Here is a 19,013-nt window from a genome sequence, read left to right on the forward strand (position 1 = left end):
CTACTATGAATGTCTTACTGTCGATTTCCCCTTTTATGGCTGTTAGTATTTGCCTTATGTATTGAGGTGCTCCTATGTTGGGTGCATAAATATTTACAATTGTTATATCTTCTTCTTGGATTGATCCGTTGATCATTATGTAGTGTCCTTCTTTGTCTCTTGTAATAGTCTTTATTTTAAAATCTATTTTGTCTGATATGAGAATTGCTACTCCAGCTTTCTTTTGGTTTCCATTTGAATGGAATATCTTTTTCCATCCTCTTTGAGTCTGTATGTGTCTCTAGGTCTGAAGTGGGTCTCTTGTAGACAGCATATATATGGGTCTTGTTTTTGTATCCATTCAGCCAGTCTGTGTCTTTTGGTGGGAGCATTTAGTCCATTTACATTTAAGGTAATTTTCGATATGTATGTTCCTATTCCCATTTCCTTAATTGTTTTGGGTTCGTTATTGTACATCTTTTCCTTCTGTTGTGTTTCTTGCCTAGAGAAGTTCCTTTAGCATTTGTTGTAAAGCTGGTTTGGTGGTGCTGAACTCTCTCAGCTTTTGCTTGTCTGTAAATGTTTTAATTTCTCCATCAAATCTGAATGAGATCCTTGCTGGGTAGAGTAATCTTGGTTGCAGGTTTTTCTCCTTCATCACTTTAAATGTGTCCTGCCAGTCCCTTCTGGTTTGCAGAGTTTCTGCTGAAAGATTAGCTGTTAACCTTATGGGGATTCCCTTGTGTGTTATTTGTTGTTTTTCCCTTGCTGCTTTTTTTTTTTTTTTTTTTTTTGATAGGTAAGAAGTGGATTTATTTAGAGAGAAACACACTCCACAGACAGAGTGTGGGCCACCTCAGAAGGTGAGAAAGGCCCCCTTGCTGCTTTTAATATGTTTTCTTTGTATTTAATTTTTGACAGTTTGATTAATATGTGTCTTGGCGTATTTCTCCTTGGATTTATTCTATATGTGACTCTCTGTGCCTCCTGGACTTGATTAACTATTTCCTTTCCCATATTAGGGAAGTTTTCAACTATAATCTCTTCAAATATTTTCTCAGTCCCTTTCTTTTTCTCTTCTTCTTCTGGAACCCCTATAATGCGAATGTTGGTGCGTTTAATGTTGTCCAGAGGTCTCTGAGACTGTCCTCAGTTCTTTTCATTCTGTTTTCTTTCTTCTGCTCTGCAGTAGTTATTTCCACTATTTTGTCTTCCACGTCACTTATCCGTTCTTCTGCTTCAGTTATTCTGCTATTGATCCCATCTAGAGTATTTTTAATTTCATTTATTGTGTTGTTCATGGTTGCTTGTTTCATCTTTAGTTCTTCTAGGTCCTTGTTAAATGTTTCTTGCATTTTGTCTATTTTATTTCCAAGATTTTGGATCATCTTCATTATCATTATTCTGAATTCTTTTTCAGGTAGACTGCCTATTTCCTCTTCATTTGTTAGGTCTGGTGGGTTTTTATCTTGCTCCTTCACCTGCTGTGTGTTTTTCTGTCTTCTCATTTTACTTATCTTACTGTGTTTGGGGTCTCCTTTTTGCAGGCTGCAGGTTCGTAGCTCCCGTTGTTTTTGGTGTCTGTCCCCAGTGGCTAAGGTTGGGCTTTGTAGGCTTCCTGGTGGAGGGGACTAGTGCCTGTGTTCTGGTGGATGAGGCTGGATCTTGTCTTTCTGGTGGGCAGGTCCACGTCTGGTGGTGTGTTTTGGGGTGTCTGTGGACTTATTATGATTTTAGGCAGCCTCTCTGGTAATGGGTGGCGTTGTGTTCCTGTCTTGCTAGTTGTTTGGCATAGGGTGTCCAGCACTGTAGCTTGCTGGTCGTTGAGTGAAGCTAGGTGCTGGTGTTGAGATGGAGATCTCTGGGAGATTTTTGCCGTTTGATATTATGTGGAGCTGGGAGGTCTCTTGTCGACCAGTGTCCTGAAGTTGGCTCTCCCACCTCAGAGGCACAGCACTGACTCCTGGCTGCAACAGCAAGAGCCTTTCATTCACACGACTCAGAATAAAAGGGAGAAAAAGTAGAAAGAAAGAATTAGTAGAAGTAGAAAGAAAGAAAGAAAGAAAGGAAAGAGGGAGGGAGAGAGGGAGGGAGGAAGGAGGGAAGGAGGGAGGGAAGGAAGGAGGGAAGGAAGGACAAAAAGAAAGAAAGAAGATAAAGTAAAATAAAATAAAGTATGATAAAATATAATAAAGTTATTAAAATAAAAAATAATTATTAAGAAAAAACAAATAAACAACCAAAAAGAAATGGACGAATAGAACCCTGGGACAAATGGTGGAAGCAAAGGTATACAGACAAAATCTCACACAGAAGCATAGATATACACACTCACAAAAAGAGGAAAAGGGGAAAAAATTATAAATCTCGCTCTCAAAGTCCACCTCCTCAGTTTGGGATGATTCGTTGTCTAAAGGAGGGAAGGAAGGAAGGAAGGAAGGAAGGAAAGAAAGAAGGAAAAAAAGAAAGAAAAAAAAGAATGAAAAGATAAAGTAAAATAAAATAAAGATAAAATAAAGTTATTAAAATAAAAAATAATTATGAAGAAAAAAATTTAAAAAAATACAGACGGAGAGAACCCTAGGACAAATGGTGGAAGCAAAGCTGTACATACAAAATCTGACACAGAAGCATACACATACACACTCACAAAAAGAGGAAAAGGGGAAAAACTCATAAATCTTGCTCTCAAAGTCCACCTCCTCAATTTGGGATGATTCATTGTCTATTCATGTATTCCACAGATGCAGGGTACATCAGGTTGATTGCGGAGCTTTAATCCGCTGCTCCTGAGGCTGCTGGGAGAGATTTCCCTTTCTCTTCTTTGTTCTCACAGCTCCTGGGTCTCAGCTTTGGATTTGGCCCCGCCTCTGCATGTAGGTCGCCGGAGGGCGTCTGTTCTTCGCTCAGACAGGACGGGGTTAAAGGAGCAGCTGCTTCGGGGGCTCTGGCTCACTCAGGCCCGGGGGGAGGGAGGGGTACGGAGGCGGGGCGAGCCTGCGGCGTCAGAGGCCGGCGTGACGTTGCACCAGCCCGAGGCGCGCCGTGTGTTCTCCCAGGGAAGTTGGCCCTGGATCCCGGGACCCTGGCAGTGGCGGGCTGCACAGCCTCCCCGGAAGGGGGGCGTGGAGAGTGACCTGCGCTTGCACACAGGCCACTTGGCAGTGACAGCAGCAGCCCCAGCGTCCCACGCCCGTCTCTGGGGTCCGCGCTTTTAACCGCGGCCCGCGCCCGTCTCTGGAGCTCCTTTAAGCAGCGCCCTGAATCCCCTCTCCTCGCGCACCAGGAAACAAAGAGGGAAGAAAAAATCTCTTGCCTCTTCGGCAGCTCCAGACTTTTCCCCGGACTCCCTCCCGGCCAGCCGTGGCGCACTAACCCCTTCAGGCTGTGTTCACGCCGCCAACCCCAGCCCTCTCTCTGCGCTCCGACCGAAGCCCGAGCCTCAGCTCCCAGCCCCCGCCCACCCCGGCGGGCGAGCAGATAAGCCTCTCGGGCCGGTGAGTGCTGGCCGGCACCGATCCTCTGTGTGGGAATCTCTCCGCTTTGCCCTACCCAGGTACGTGGGGGAGTTTCTTGCCTTTTGGGAGGTCTGAGGTCTTCTGCCAGCGTTCAGTAGGTGTTCTGTAGGAGTTGTTCCACGTGTAGATGTATTTCTGGTGTATCTGTGGGGAGGAAGGTGATCTCTGCGTCTTACTCTTCCATCATCTTCCCCGGAAGTCTACCAACTTTTTAAAAAATCAATTTTTATCAATTTCTGGGCTTTCTATCATTTATTTATTTAAAAAGATTTATTTTTATTTATTTATTTATTTTTGGCTGTGTCAGGTCTTAGTTGCAGCACACGGGATCTTCGTTGACGCACGCGGATATTTCGTTGTGGTGCGCGGGCTTCTCTCTAGCTGTGGCATGCTGGTTTTCTCTTCTCTAGTTGTGGCGAGCAGGCTCCAGGGTGCTTGGGCTCTGTGGTTTGAGGCACGCGGGCCCTAGCTGAGGGGCGCGAGCTCAGTAGTTATGGCACGCGGGCTTAATTGCCCCACGGCATGTGGGATCTTAGTTCCCTGACCAGGGATTGAACCTGCATCCCCTGCATTGTAAGGCTGATTCTTTACCACTGGACCACCAGGGAAGTCCCATGGACTTTCTGTTGTTTATTGATTCTATGATTTTCTCTAAGATTCCCTCTTCTTTTACTGAAGGGCATTTGTACTGATTTTTAAGTTATTGTCTTTTAGCTCAAAATCCACTCTTTGCTCTGTGATGCTGTGCCTGGGACTTTGCAAATCACGAGTCTCCTTTGTCACCTGGCTCCCTGTTAGGCTTTGCCAACCAGGGACCCTAGAAGTAGACTGGAAAGCTGGAGAAAAGAGGAGTGACTTGCTCCTTCTTATTTACATGTTATTCCTGTTAGCATTTCCTCAAAATCTTTCCACATTCCACTCATCCCTTTGCATCTGAGGTCCAAAAAAACCACTTTTTTTAAAGGAGGAAGACTCATAATCTTACCTCGCTGAAAAAAAATGTTTTTGTATGCAAGTACTTATGAAAAAAAAAAGACGACAGCTTTATTGAGATATAATCTCCATTCAATAAAACTCACCCACCTAAGTGTACAATTCAGTGGTTTTTAGTATATTCAGAGTCACGCAACCATCACCACAATCTATTTTTAGAAAATTTTCATCACCCCCAAAAGAAACCCCATACCTATTAGCAGCCTAATAGAATCGTTTTTAGTTTGAGATTCTATTTGGCCTTTAGCCGGATACATACACATTTTTATCCAATTATAATCATGGTGTACCTGACATTTTGTATACCTTATGATGGTCTTACTTTACATTGCAAGAATTTTCTGTTTCTAGAGTCTTCATAATTATTTAAGATTTTAATGTAATATGTCACTGTGTAGGCTTACCATGATTAACTGAGGAAGTGCGATTGTTTCCACCTAAGGCAAGGTTCCACAATACTGGCCCAGAAATTGTACTAAAGATTTATCTTAGGCCCTGTCTTTCATTTCTGGACAATTGTATTTGGTGGGTAAGAGATCAGATGAAGACAATGCCAGACATTCCAGACCCTGTGTCCTCTGGGTTGACAGCCACCCTTGGACAGGCCACATTCACATGTTGTGGCATCCTGCTTTATAGGTCCTGTTCAACTCAAACTGATCATGGTCAGGATGGGCAGGTTCTGTCTGCACAGGCTAAGCAATGTTCTCAGGAGAAAGCCTGGTCCAAAGGCTTCCTGTTAATTAGTGTTTCTCACCTGCTGGGTATTACTTGTCTTTTCATCACCTTACCCCCTCCATGCCAGAGGCAGCTTTTTTTTTTTTTTTTTTTTTTTTTTGCGGTATGCGGGGCTCTCACTGTTGTGGCCTCTCCCGTTGCGGAGCACAGGCTCCGGACGCGCAGGCTCAGTGGCCATGGCTCACAGGCCCAGCCACTCCGCGGCACGTGGGATCTTCCCGGACCGGGGCACGAACCCGTGTCCCCTCATCGGCAGGCGGACTCTCAACCACTGCACCACCAGGGAAGCCCCCAGAGGCAGCTTTGACCCTGAGGATCCTGAGGCCCATTGCCTAGATTTTATAAATTTTTTGCTGGGAAGATCAAAGATCCGAGAGGACTATAAGGTTTTACTCCTAAGAGATGAAAGCCTACATGTTTTACCATGTTCTTAAACACATAGGAAGCTTTTAAGACTTTATCCTTGAAATAAAGTCTTGGCAGGACCACTGTTTTTGGCTGCACAATTCCAGAGGCCGCCATTCATAAAAACTACAGTATGTGAAAGGCACACCCTAGTGTACAGAGTGTAACCAGCACCAATGTCCTTAGCAGCCTGGGTTCTTGGCCAGCAGATATATAGTAACAACAGGACAGAAGTAATGAGGAGGATAATTAACATTCTCTGGCACCTTCTGTGTGTGAGATTTAGCTAGAATGTCTCATCAAATCTGAACATAAAACCAGGGATGATACTTTGGCTCTCCTTCAGGCTCTCCCACCCCCATCTTTACTGAGGAATAATTGACAAACAAAAATTGTATATATTTATACAACTTGCTGCTTTGATATATGTTTACGTTGTGAAGTAATTGCCACAATCAAGCTAATTAACATATTCATCACCTCACATAGTTACCATTTTCCTGTTCTTTTCTCTCTCTCTCTGTTTTGTTTGTTTGTTTGTTTGTTGGGGTTTTTTTTGGGTGAAAACACATAAGATTTTCCCTCTTAGCAAATAAACAACACGGTATTGTTGACTCTAGTCACAATACATTACATTAGTAATGTATTAGATCTGGAGATCTAATCTAGTACATTAGATCTCCAGAACAATCTGCAAGATCTCATCTCGTATAACTGAAACTTTGTGCCCCTTAACCACCAACTCCCCATTTTTCTCTCCCCCAGTCCCTGGCCACCACCATCTACTCTCTGCTTCTATGAGTTTGCCTAATTAATTAATTAATTAGTTTGTTTGTTTGTTTATTGGCTGCGTCGGGTCTTAGTTGCAACTCGTGGGCTTCTCTCTAGCTGTGGCGCACGGGCTTAGTTGCCCCGTGACACGCGGGATCCTAGTTCTCTGACCAGAGATCAAACTGGCGTCTCCTGTGTTGAAGATGGACTCTCAAGCGCTGGACCACCAGGGAAGTCCCGAGTTTGGCTCTTTTAGATTCCGTTCTACTCTGTGCTCTTATGTGTGCAGTTCCCTCTGGCTGAGGCATTCTTTTCCTGTAGCGTCACATGACCCATCTCTATTTTTTCTGCCCTACTTAGCTCTGCTGTCATCTCCCTAAGCTCCCTAGGTGGGAAGGTTGCTCAGCCTCTGGGCTCCGTTGCAGAAACACCCAGCAGATAGCTCTACCATAAGGCTTAGTGAATAGAAAGCAATTGGCTGTTTGCCTATGTCTCCCCCAAAGACTTAATCATGTCTTCCTAGCATACTGAAAGTTTTCAATAACATTCACTGAACCTATAGATGAGGTACTGAGACTACCATAGTATTTTCCCAAACTTATGTGTAAAGGAGCCAGGAGTAGAACCCTGGCCTTTGACTTCAAATCCCAAGTTCTTTCACTATATCATGCTTGAGGTTCCTCTATCCATCCCCAATTAAAGTCCCATCTTCCAGGCATCTGTGTGATTTTGTTTTGAAGCTGGTATGTAACTTCACATGACCTGTACGTTGAATAAGCAAATCTTAAGGGAAAGTAATCAGAGAATGCATCTTTATTTTTGCTTCCCACTGTTTCTCTCCTCTAGCTAAGACCATCTGTAGATGGAAATCCTTCTTCACTTTATGCTTCCACCCCTCCCTTCAACTTGCTAAATAACCAAGATTTCTGGGTTCTCAGAGGTTGAAGGGGTGAAAAAAGAAGAAACACAGCTGGAAAGCAGGGTTGGAAGGAAGGTGCTTGCCTCAGGTACAAAATTTAAAGGGCATCAGTAATCAAGGTAAATTTTTGTTTTGTTTTGTTTTGTTTTTGCGGTATGCGGGCCTCTCACTGCCGTGGCCTTTCCCGTTGCGGAGCACAGGCTCCGGATGCGCAGGCTCAGCGGCCATGGCTCACGGGCCCAGCCGCTCCGCGGCACGTGGGATCCTCCCGGACTGGGACACGAACCCACGTCCCCTGCATCGGCAGGCGGACTCTCAGCCACTGTGCCACCAGGGAAGCCCAGAGGTGTTTCTTTCAAATACTCTTATTAAAAGTTTTCAGTCCAACTGGTTCCTAATAGAGACCGGCTTTACCTTCTTAATGAATCATTACTTATGCTTTCTTTGAGCTGATAAGTATATCCTCAGACTTTGGGGTTATGTAAGTGTTTTGCATTTAAAATAGCTTATGGATATACAATAAAAGAAAAGAGAAGGAAAACTTTATTAAGTAATCTCTGGACTGGAGATAACTTTCTAAGTTTAAAAATAAAAGAGGGGCTTCCCTGGTGGTGCAGTGGTTAAGAATCCGCCTGCCACCAGTGCAGGGAACACGGGTTCAAGCCCTGGTCCTGGAAGGTCCCACGTGCCGCGGAGCAACTAAGCCCGCGAGCCACAACTACTGAGCCTGCGCTCTAGAGCCTGCACGCTGCAACTACTGAGCCCGCATGCCACAACTACCGAAGCCTGCACACCTAGAGCCCGTGCTCCGCAACAAGAGAGGCCACCGCAATGAGAGGCCCGCGCACTGCAACGAAGAGTAGCCCCCGCTCACCGCAACTAGAGAAAGCCGGCATGCAGCAACGAAGACTCGAGGCAGCCAAAAATATCTAAATAAAATAAATAAATTTATTTAAAAGATAAATAACAGAAAAGATTAAGAAGTTGAGCTGCATCAAAGAGATATAGGTAGGTTTGAAATACAAGCAACACTTGAGGGAAATACTGAAACAAATATTATAGACTAAGGCATAAATGAACTCATACAAATGAGTAAAAAAACCCCTCTAAATTCTGTATAGACAATGGACAAAGAACATGAAGAGACAATGCACATGCAATTGGATGATAAACATTTGGTAAAATGATTAACTTCACTGAAATCAAATAACTGAGAATTAAAACTATAAATACATGATATTTCGCCTACCTATGAACTGAGCAAAGGTGTGTTAAAATGTGAATGTCCTAACTGATGAAAGTGTGATGAAATGGGTCCTTTCATATATTTCTGGTAGTAGGGATAAAAATTAATACAACTTTTCAGAATTCACAATGTGTTTAAAGATACTTTAAAATGTTCTACTTTCTGACCTTGAAATTCCATTTTTCAGTAGCCTATGCTAAAGTGTAATCCAAAATATGCACAAATATTTTGACATTAAGATGAACAACGTAAAACTTTTTATACGGGTGAAAAACTGACACTGACCTAACATCTAATGATAGAAGTCTGTTTAGGCAAATTCCATAAATAAAACACTAGGTAGCCGCTTGAAATGATGGTTTTAAATAAATTTTTAAATAAGAAAAATGCCTGCCTTGTAACATTGTGTTAAAAGCAGAGCATAACTATTTTTTTATGCATGAATAAAGACAGTAAGGGAACATTTCTAAAGGTTAATAATGGTTGTAACTGGGAAATGGGGTCTCAATTAATTTTATTTCTGCTTCTTTATGTTTTTATGCATTTTACAAAATGCATTTTATGCACTCTACGTTCAATAAGTATTCCTTTTCTAATTAGAAAAAAAAGAGGGAAATAAAAGGAGAAAAGCCAAAGAACAACATAAGAATTAACAAAATGACTGATATCTTCACCCTCCCGCGACAACAGAAGTTTTGAGAAGACCCTAAAAATCCACCCTCCAGGTAGTCCTCCTGGCCTGCTGTTTACAGAGAGGAGTTGGTTTAATGCAATGTTACGTGATAAATTGAGAAATGCCCCAGTTCCTGCCACATGACTTTATAGGGTGCTGAGTTCTCTGCAATAACGTGTATAATAATCTTTTTAGCCATCCCTGCAATTAGGGGGTTGCCAAACTGGAATTGTTACTTTATTTTAGACAGGTACACACACACATGCACGCATACATAATACCAGAAACTCAGAACCAGCTACCCCCTTGAAGAAAAACAGTGTAATTAACTCTCCTTTAGATGGGAAGATATTCTTCAAAGTCTAAATGTAAACAGATTTTTGTTTTGTTGTTGTTCATAAAATACAGATCACCAACTTCCACCATATATTGGTCAGAAGTCAGGTAGATGATGCCACCTCTCAGTGGTATCATAGTGCTTTGGACCTTAGGACAACAAACTAAGTTGGTGACTAATAGGATACAGAGACCCGCTTAGCTCTGGAGTTGAATAAGCAATGAAGGAAGTTCTCAAGCTGCACCATGAGAACCAATTTTCTCAAGCAGAACTTAATCACAGCTGTACAATTATCAAAATATTTATGGAGAATGCTAACCTTACACCCACTGCTGGGTTTCTGTTTAGCTGGTTTCCTTTCACTGAGATATTCCCATGGAGTGTGTGTGTGTCTGTGTGTGTATGAGAGAGAGAGGGAAACAGAAAGAGAGAGATGGGCAGGTGATTACTACTGTTTTTGCTCAATATCAATAATACCTTGTCTCTTCCTTACAAGGCTAAATATTTCCTCCCTTGACAAGAATCCAAGTGGGACAATACCTTAGAGAGCACCTAGTAATAGTCCAGCTATTGTTTTAAACACAAGAAAACCAATTTTCCAAGGTTACACAGCTGATCAGTGGTCCTGGTTTTACTGGAACCTGGTTCTCTGAGCTTGATTCCACTGTTCTTGTTCCATTGCCTTAGCAGTGTGGTATCCTTGGTTGCTTTTCCCGAAGAAAAAACTAAGATATGAATATCAGATTGTGTCTTTGAATGGAAAGAAAAATGAAAGATTAAGACAATTAATCAAATAATTCCGTAGTGGGGAAATAATCACCATTTGTGATATGAAGGAGTCACTGTCCTGGGACTACGATTTGGGGCTGACTCAGAGATGGCCCCCACTCCAAGGACTGCTGGCCCTGTAAATGAGGAGGCTACACCCATGCAGGGACAGGGAAGAAAAGGAGCCCTGGCCAGGTAGCCAGGCATCAAGGACAAACAAATGACTTGGGGGAGAAGGATGGAAGTGGGTGCAAGGCCAAGAGCAAGCAGATGGAAAAACAGTCTGTTTCAGCCCAATGCGTTGTTTGGAAATAGGGTCATGGGTCTTCAGAGGAACCCATGAGCACCAGCTGACTTTTTCATCACAGCCACACACTGATACACACACACACACACACACACACACTCACATACCTCTTAGACCCTGCCTTGGGGCAGTGCTGATACACAAACACATTCTTTGTCTTCTCTCCTTTTGAACAAGCAATTTCTTCTCCTCTACTGCTCTGATCTGGCTAACTTTTACCCATCCTTAAACACTTAGTTAAAGCAGCCCTGCCTTCTCTGGGTCACTCCCCCATCCCTCCCACCCTCACTCAAACGGTGCCACATACCCCTCCTCTGTGTTCCCACACAACTCAGATGTCGTGCTCTACAAAGCGCTTTTCATACTGCACAGCAGTTGTCGGTCTCCCCTCAAGGGACCATAAGCTGCTCGAGGACAGGGACCTCATCTGTCCTCTTTATATCCCAGTACCGAACACTGGGCCTGCAACACGTTAGTGAGTATGTGAGTTCATCCCTGGAGAGGATGATCACGGAGCATCTGCTTTGTGCTAGCCATGTATGAGCTCCTGGAGGCACAGCAGTGGGTGAGATACAGACAGTCCCTACCCTCATGGTACTTGTAGCCTATCAAGGGACCTTGACACTCCAAAAGCATCTCTGCAGAAATGATATTTAACGTGATGGCTGAATGTCAGATCAGTCTGATATACTATAAATAATTTCCTATCCTGCAGTGTTGTCCTACTTCCATTTAAAATAGACTCGAGGAGAAACACTTATTAGGATTAGCATTTTCTTATGTAAGCTAAATTGTACATTGCTAACAGAGAGACAACACAGACAAACTGGCCTGAGGCTGGTTACTAGCAACACCTAAAAAGACTGGCATTATATTCCTACAGCAGAGTAAAGACAGTCACAGCCAAACCCTACTTAACTGAATTCTGCTAATTTTTAATCTGTGAATTACTCACTTAGAAGTTTGGCTGACCTATACTTTGATACTGCTTACAGAGAATTAGACTTCCAGAGAAAACTAATAATAACAAACCCGTATATAGCTCTTCAAAGTTTGTCTTTCACACACAACATCTGGTCTGATAATGAGACTGTAGCAACTTCCACCTTTGGGACCTTTACCTGTGAGTTTTAGCCACTCTCAGTAGGATGTAGTAAAGAATCTGAAGTTTGATGAATCACTGCCCGATATGAAGTGAGTTAACTCGGCCATGACTCAGGTACGAACACTAACTTCAGGTGATGTTCCAGGCACTGGCTCCACTGTCACACCATTCACAGGGACTCCACGGGTTCCAGTTTGAAATATTAAGTTTTTACTAAAATGTAGACCTCTGCCTTTAAGAATAGAGCTGAAGAATCTTAATTCACACTTCTTTTATCTCACCATGTCCAGATCTTTAGGAAAAATACTTCTTCAATATAAAAGTAGCAGAATGTTAAAATGGACTTTTCAGCTGAGACACCAAGGCAATACCTATTTGATTCCAAAGGAATTTTCAAGATAGACCACCCTACAGGAATCTTTCAGTGGATATCTAAAAAACTGGTAGCATGGCTCTTAAAAACCCTTTACCCATATTAAAAGTATAAAAGGAGCAAATTGTGGAAAAAGGAGAAGAACATGTAGCAAAATTTACTTGCAGACAATTGTGCTGTGATTCTCTCTCCTACCCCCCTTAGGGGAGTGGAGGGTACTTCTCCCTTTATATCAGGTGAAGAAAGAAGAAACACAGTGAACTGGTGCCTGATTCCCACCTGGAAAAACCCCAAGCCAGAGAAGGGCTGACATCAGATCCGGAAGTGAGATAAGGATAGTGGGAGTGTAGGGGAGTGGCTGCTTGGGGTGGCCATGCTCCCAGAGAGTGTCAGAGCAGAGGATGCTTGAGCATTTTGAAGACTCACTGTGGCCCTCTCAGTAGAGAGCCTGCCTGGAGCCATATTGGACCTGGCCCCAGAGGACCACATGAAGGAAGGAAGGACAGCAGAAAACAAGGGTCTACATGGAGCAAACCCCTGAAAAACCAGAGAAAGAACTGGCCAACCTGTGGAAAACATCACAGGAAAGGCAGCCCAGTGTTCCCAGGGGCTGCCTCCAAAGAACCTGGGAAGAGTCCCATGAAAGAAATCGTCAGCCAGAAACGTCTGCCAGACCCAGAGCTGTAAAGTCATCTTCCAAGTCTACCAGTCAAATAAGAACTTTCCTGCAGTGCTGTACCAAGCCATATTGGAGCCTGCGTCCATAGGAGAAATCTGCACCCCTATATACACTTATCAAATTATCCTCCCATATGTTGAACCAAGTGGAAAAGTTAATAAAGATTTTACAATCTAAAAACAGGATGACATATGAAGTCCTGGGTTGCCCAGTCTGTTCTCCCACTATTGTAAACCCTCATAAACTTACTAATTGGGGGACACGATGACCCGGTGGCCCTTGAACTACAAGCTGATGATTAGAAACACTGTTCCCATTGCACAATAACTCAAGGTCATAAAACAAACAAAAAACCACAGCCTGTCTTTATTTACATTTTTGGTGCGTTGTTCATGCTGGATTTTTTGCAATCAATTTTTTAAAATATTGCATTAATATTTACCTTGGGGGCTTCCCTGGTGGCGCAGTGGTTGAGAGTCCGCCTGCCGATGCGGGGGATGCGGGTTCGTGCCCCGGTCCGGGAAGATCCCACATGCCGCGGAGCGGCTGGGCCCGTGAGCCATGTCCGCTGAGCCTGCGCGTCCGGATCCTGTGCTCCACAACGGGAGAGGCCACAACAGGGAGAGGCCCGCGTACCGCAAAAAAAAGAGAAACACCTGTGACTGTCCATGAGCTGCTGATCAGGAAGAGTGGGGATGGCTGGGAGGGGATGATTAGAGAGTCTGGAAAGATGGATTTTCACACTGGTTTGAGGCCTCTTCATGTTTTTCATTCTTTTCTTTTTCTGAGTTTCTAGAGTAAATTTGTGGCAGCCGTGGGTTCAAGGAATGATGACTTAAGACCTTTCCTAAGAATGACAGAAAACTGGGGGTTGCAGAAAACACAGTTCCTCATTTTCAAAAGGAACTGAGAGAGAAAAAAGAGAGAACTGGGGGAAAGCGGACTGGGAATCTCTTAATGTCTCCCCATAATAAACAGAAACAGTGGGTAAATGTAAAATTTTAGTGTCAAGGCACAGAGGGTGAGCTACGTGGAAAAGTGGAGCCTAAATGAGAGGAAGTTATTCCCCTTTTGAAATGGAATAAGGAGAATCGGAATTAGATTAAGCAGTCATACAGTTTGAAACTCAGCGTGAGAAAGGCAGATATTTGTAGTTCATACATTTTATTTATACTTTGAACCTACTTATTTTTATTTTATCATTGTGGATTATTTAAATATTTGTATAGGTTATCAATTCAGCTAGCACACTTAATTTTTAGTTGAAATTACAGTGTATGCCCTCATGATCATTCCCACTTGGACAAGGCCTAAGTGGCTGGTCTAGCAGCTACTAAGGAGAATTTATCTTTTAACCTACCTGAACTGCAAACATAGTGACTAAGAGGAACTACTTGGTTTACAAAGCACTGGCTTGGTAAACTCAGCCTTATAAAGTGACCACAGGTTTCACAAATTAACATTTGTGCCCTGTTTGAGCACATTTGTCAAGAGTCTTTCTGTAACCTGCGATCTAGTTCTGCATTTCCAAGGGATCTTGGGTAAAACATCTAGCTCCTGACTGGCCAATTCCTTCAGCTGTTCTATGGGGGCTTTGACTAAATCTCTAAGGTTGCTGCCAGCTCTAAAGCTTGGATTTTTTTTTTTTTAATCCTGCAATTAGGAGAAACCTAACAAGGAGAGTTTTCTTGCTATTCTTCTTTAGCCATATGAAAAATACATTTCAGGAGAGTCACAGGAAGCAGCCTGGAACTTTATAATTGATTAGGAGTACTAGAAAGACAAAATATTATTCTTTTAAGTTACTCTAATTGCCTAAGCAGTGTGACTAGGCTCTGACTTTTTTTGAGTTCTTTTTTTTTTTAATCTTTTAAGTTTTTTTCTGTTTTCTTTATCTTGGTATGTAAGAAATATTTACCATATTCAGTTAAGTTCAAAGATTTTAATAGCGAATTAAAACAGAGCAAAGAATAAAACCATACATATTCCAATATATTAGAACACCTTCCTATAGTAAAATCCTTATTGTTCAAATAACTTGGCCATGATTGAGGCCAAGTCACCTGGTGGCACATTGCCTAATTACAGGAAAAGTATCTAAAGAAAAGTCAGCTTGTGAAACTAAAAAGTGACGGCAAACGTTATGTTTTTTTTTTAATAAGCAGTGATTTTTTAAAAAAATTTATTTTTTGGCTGCATTGGGTCTTCGTTGCTGCACACGGGCTTTCTCTAGTTGCAGCAAGCGGGGGCTACTCTTCGTTGTGGTGCGTGGGCTTCTCATTGCAGTGGCTTCTCTTGTGTGGAGCACAGGCTCTAGGTATGTGGGCTTCAGTAGTTGTGGCGCAGAGGCTCAGTAATTGTGGCTCACGGGCTCTAGAGCGCAGGCTCAGTAGTCGTGGTGCACGGGCTTAGTTGTTCCTCGGCATGTGGGATCTTCCCAGACCAGGGCTTGAACCCGTGTCCCTTGCATTGGCAGGCAGATTCTTAACCACTGTGCCACCAGGGAAGTCCCGCAAGTGTTATAGTTTTAAACAAGCCTCTGAAATGTATATTTAACAAGGCAATTGCTATATAGATAAAGATATTATAATCTAGTAGTGACCAGGTTAGTGCCACTGAACCTATAGTCAGACAACATTGATTATTAAATTCTTGCATCTGTGCTCTTGGGAAGGAAAAAAATCCACTTTTTTTTTCCCCAGTTGCTCCAGGAGCATTTATTTATTTATTTAAAAATTTAAACAAGTCATGATTTTTTTTTTTTTTTTTTTTTTTCTTTTTGCGGTATGCGGGCCTCTCACTGTTGTGGCCTCTCCCGTTGCGGAGCACAGGCTCCGGACGCGCAGGCCCAGCGGCCATGGCTCACGGGCCCAGCCGCTCCGCGGCATATGGGATCCTCCCAGACCGGGGCACGAACCCGTATCCCCTGCATCGGCAGGCGGACTCTCAACCACTGCGCCACCAGGGAGGCCCAAGTCATGATGTTTATTGTGGAAAAGTTAGAAAACTCAAAGAAGCAAGAAGGTTATAAAAGTCATTTACAATGGCATCACCCAGGAGTAAACACTGTTAACTTTTGGGTATATTCCCAATATCATAATTTTTTCTACATCATTTTTAATGATGGGATAACAATATTAACAATAACAGCTAACACTTACATTGTACTTACTATATGCCAGGCACAGTTCCAAGTGCTTTATATATATTAAATTTAATCTTCATGGCTGGTTTATGAAGAAGTTAGTATTATTATCTTCATGTTACACACAAGGAATTGAAGCACATAGAAAAGAAATAACTTACCAGATGTTACACATATAATAATTGGTAGAGCTGGGATTCAAACAGTCTGCTTGGATTTAGAATCTGTTCTTAACCACTATACCTCCTTTCTTTTTTTTTTTTTTTTTTTTTTTTTTTGCGGTACGCGGGCCTGTCACTGCCGTGGCCTCTCCCATTGCGGAGCACAGGCTCCGGATGCGCAGGCTCAGTGGCCATGGCTCACGGGCCCAGCCGCTCCGCAGCATGTGGGATCCCCCCAGACCGGGGCACGAACCCGCGTCCCCTGCATCGGCAGGCGGACTCTCAACCACTGCGCCACCAGGGAAGCCCCTATACCTCCTTTCTATATTCTGTTATGCTGATAAATTTTATTCACTAAATTACCATTGTTGGACAGTTAGGAAGTTTCTAAGTTATTGTCATTATAAACAGTGATGTGAGGGTCATCACTTTTGTTAATTTTTGCAAACATACTTCATTATACCTTTAGGCTAAATTCCAATAAGTAAAATGAGGGTAAAATTAACTCCACATTTTTTAAGGTTCATTGTCTAATTGCCTTGTGTCAGTCAGTAAGGATGTACTCAAAGAAAGAGGGGTGTAGTGAGGGAAAGCTAGAGTGAGCCAGTGGTATTGGATTGGAATTGAAGGTATGCATATGAACTTATGGTATTTGAGAAACATATTTAGACTGTTAAATATAGAAATAGATACAGATATGTGTGTATTAGGGGGATATAAATGCATACATATATATGTTTACCAGCTCTGTCTGCTGAAAGGGTCTAGAAACAATGACACCCAGTAGCAATGAGCAAACTTAGCACCCACATCTTGGTTTCTAAGTGCCATTCTTCCTTAAAAGCAACCACATCTTCCTTGGAGAAATGGCCAGTTCCAAGGCTGGGGCTGGAAAAGTGCCAGATGAGTGTGCAACATTTTTGTGTCAGAAAGTAAGGCGGTGCCCAAAGAAAGAGGGAATATATGAAAAGAACATAGGAGTCAGCTAAAAGGGGCTCCCACTGGCCAAATCTGGGACAGTTTGAGCATCAAAATGAATAATGATAGTAAAGAATCCATGAGTTCAAACTGATATGAATGTATGAAAGAAAGAACGGGGCTTCCCTGGTGGCGCAGTGGTTGAGAGTCTGCCTGCCGATGCAGGGGACACGGGTTCGTGCCCCCGTCCGGGAAGATCCCACATGCCGCGGAGCGGCTGGGCCCCTGAGCCACGGGCGCTGAGCCTGCGCGTCCGGAGCCTGTGCTCTGCAACGGGAGAGGCCACAACAGTGAGAGGCCCGCGTATCGCCAAAAAAAAAAAAAAAAAAAAAAAAAAAAAGAAAGAACGAACCATGAATAAATGACAGAAAGGGAAAGTTTTCCTTGATAGTAATATTCTAACTAATTAATGTAGAAGGAATGACAGAAGTAGAAAATCACTATTACAAAGGAAAAACTAGTAAATTAACAGGGGAGAAACCTGGCAGACATCACCTTCACCAAGTGTTCAAGGTTTAACATCACCTGTAATGGCGCATAGTGTGCCTCCTGATACAGAGCATGGAGAAGAACACATTACACCTATGATACTGCTACCCATAATGATAACCTAACCAGAATCATGAGGAAACATCAGGCAAACCCAAACTGAGTCACATTCTTCAAAATCCTTGGACTGCATTCATCAGAAATATCAAGGTCATGAAAAACAAGGAAAGACTGAGGCACTGTCTCTGATCAAAGGAGACAAAAAAAAAACACGACAGCTGAATGCAATTCATTATCTGAGATTTTCTTTTCCTATAAAAGTCATTATTGGGATAATAGTTGAAATATGGTTTGTAGATTAGCTAATAGCTTTTTATCTATGTTAATTTCTTGATTATCCTGATTTTGGTAATTATACTGCAGTTATGTAACAGAATGCTTTGCTTTAGTACATACATGCTCAAGTATTTAGAGGTCCAAGGGTAATCATATCTGCAACTTACTCTCAGTTTTAAAAATTTACACACAAACGCACACACAGAAAGAGAGAAAAAGAAGGAGAGAGAGAGAAGGAAAGAGGGGAAGGGAGAGGGAGAGAGATAAAACAAATCTGATATGTTAACACCTGGGGAATCTGGGTGGAGGTTATAAAGTAATTCTTTGGACTATTTTTACAACTTAGTGTAAATCTGAAATTTTGCCAGAATCAAAAGTTTAAAAAAATCCAAACAATGCAAAAACGTATATGCTGTAATACGAATAAGAAAGTGATTTTTATTCTTTTTTTAATCCTTTTCCTTAGATATAATCACAGTAAACAGTTTGGTGGGTAGGCTTACAAACATATGCTATGCATATATAAATAGATGTGTAGGTACATGTCTGTATATGTGTTCTTACACATAATTTTTAAGTAGGTTCATACTATAATACTTTAATAGAATGTTCTGCTACTTGATTTTTTAAAATGTTTTATCACTGATATTTTTCCATGTCAGAACATATACATATATCTCTTTTTAAAAACTAGTTGTTTAATATCCAGGGTATGGATGTATAGTACAACTTATTTAATAATTTTACTATTGATGAACATGGAAATCTTTTTCCTATTTTTCTACAAAAACTGCATGGACTTTTTTGTGCATTTGTATTGAATATCTGTATTCCTGTGCTACAGTCATATGGGATTCCTGAGTCAAAGGATATTCATATTTAACCTCTTGATTAATATTGCAAGGGCCACTTTAGAAAGCAAAAGCTTACCTAAGTAGTATCTCTTAACTGCCACTGTCAGAAACATACATTCAGAATAAATGTGAACAATGACTGAGACCAATCTGTGGGCTGTTTGAATGAGTCTTAGGGACCATGGGCTGCTTATTGCTGTGCACTGCTGACCAGCAGGGGCAGTGATAACTGCCTCTTG

Source organism: Mesoplodon mirus (genome assembly GCF_964341445.2).
Source record: "Mesoplodon mirus genome assembly, chromosome: 9".
NCBI lineage: Eukaryota > Metazoa > Chordata > Mammalia > Artiodactyla > Ziphiidae > Mesoplodon > Mesoplodon mirus.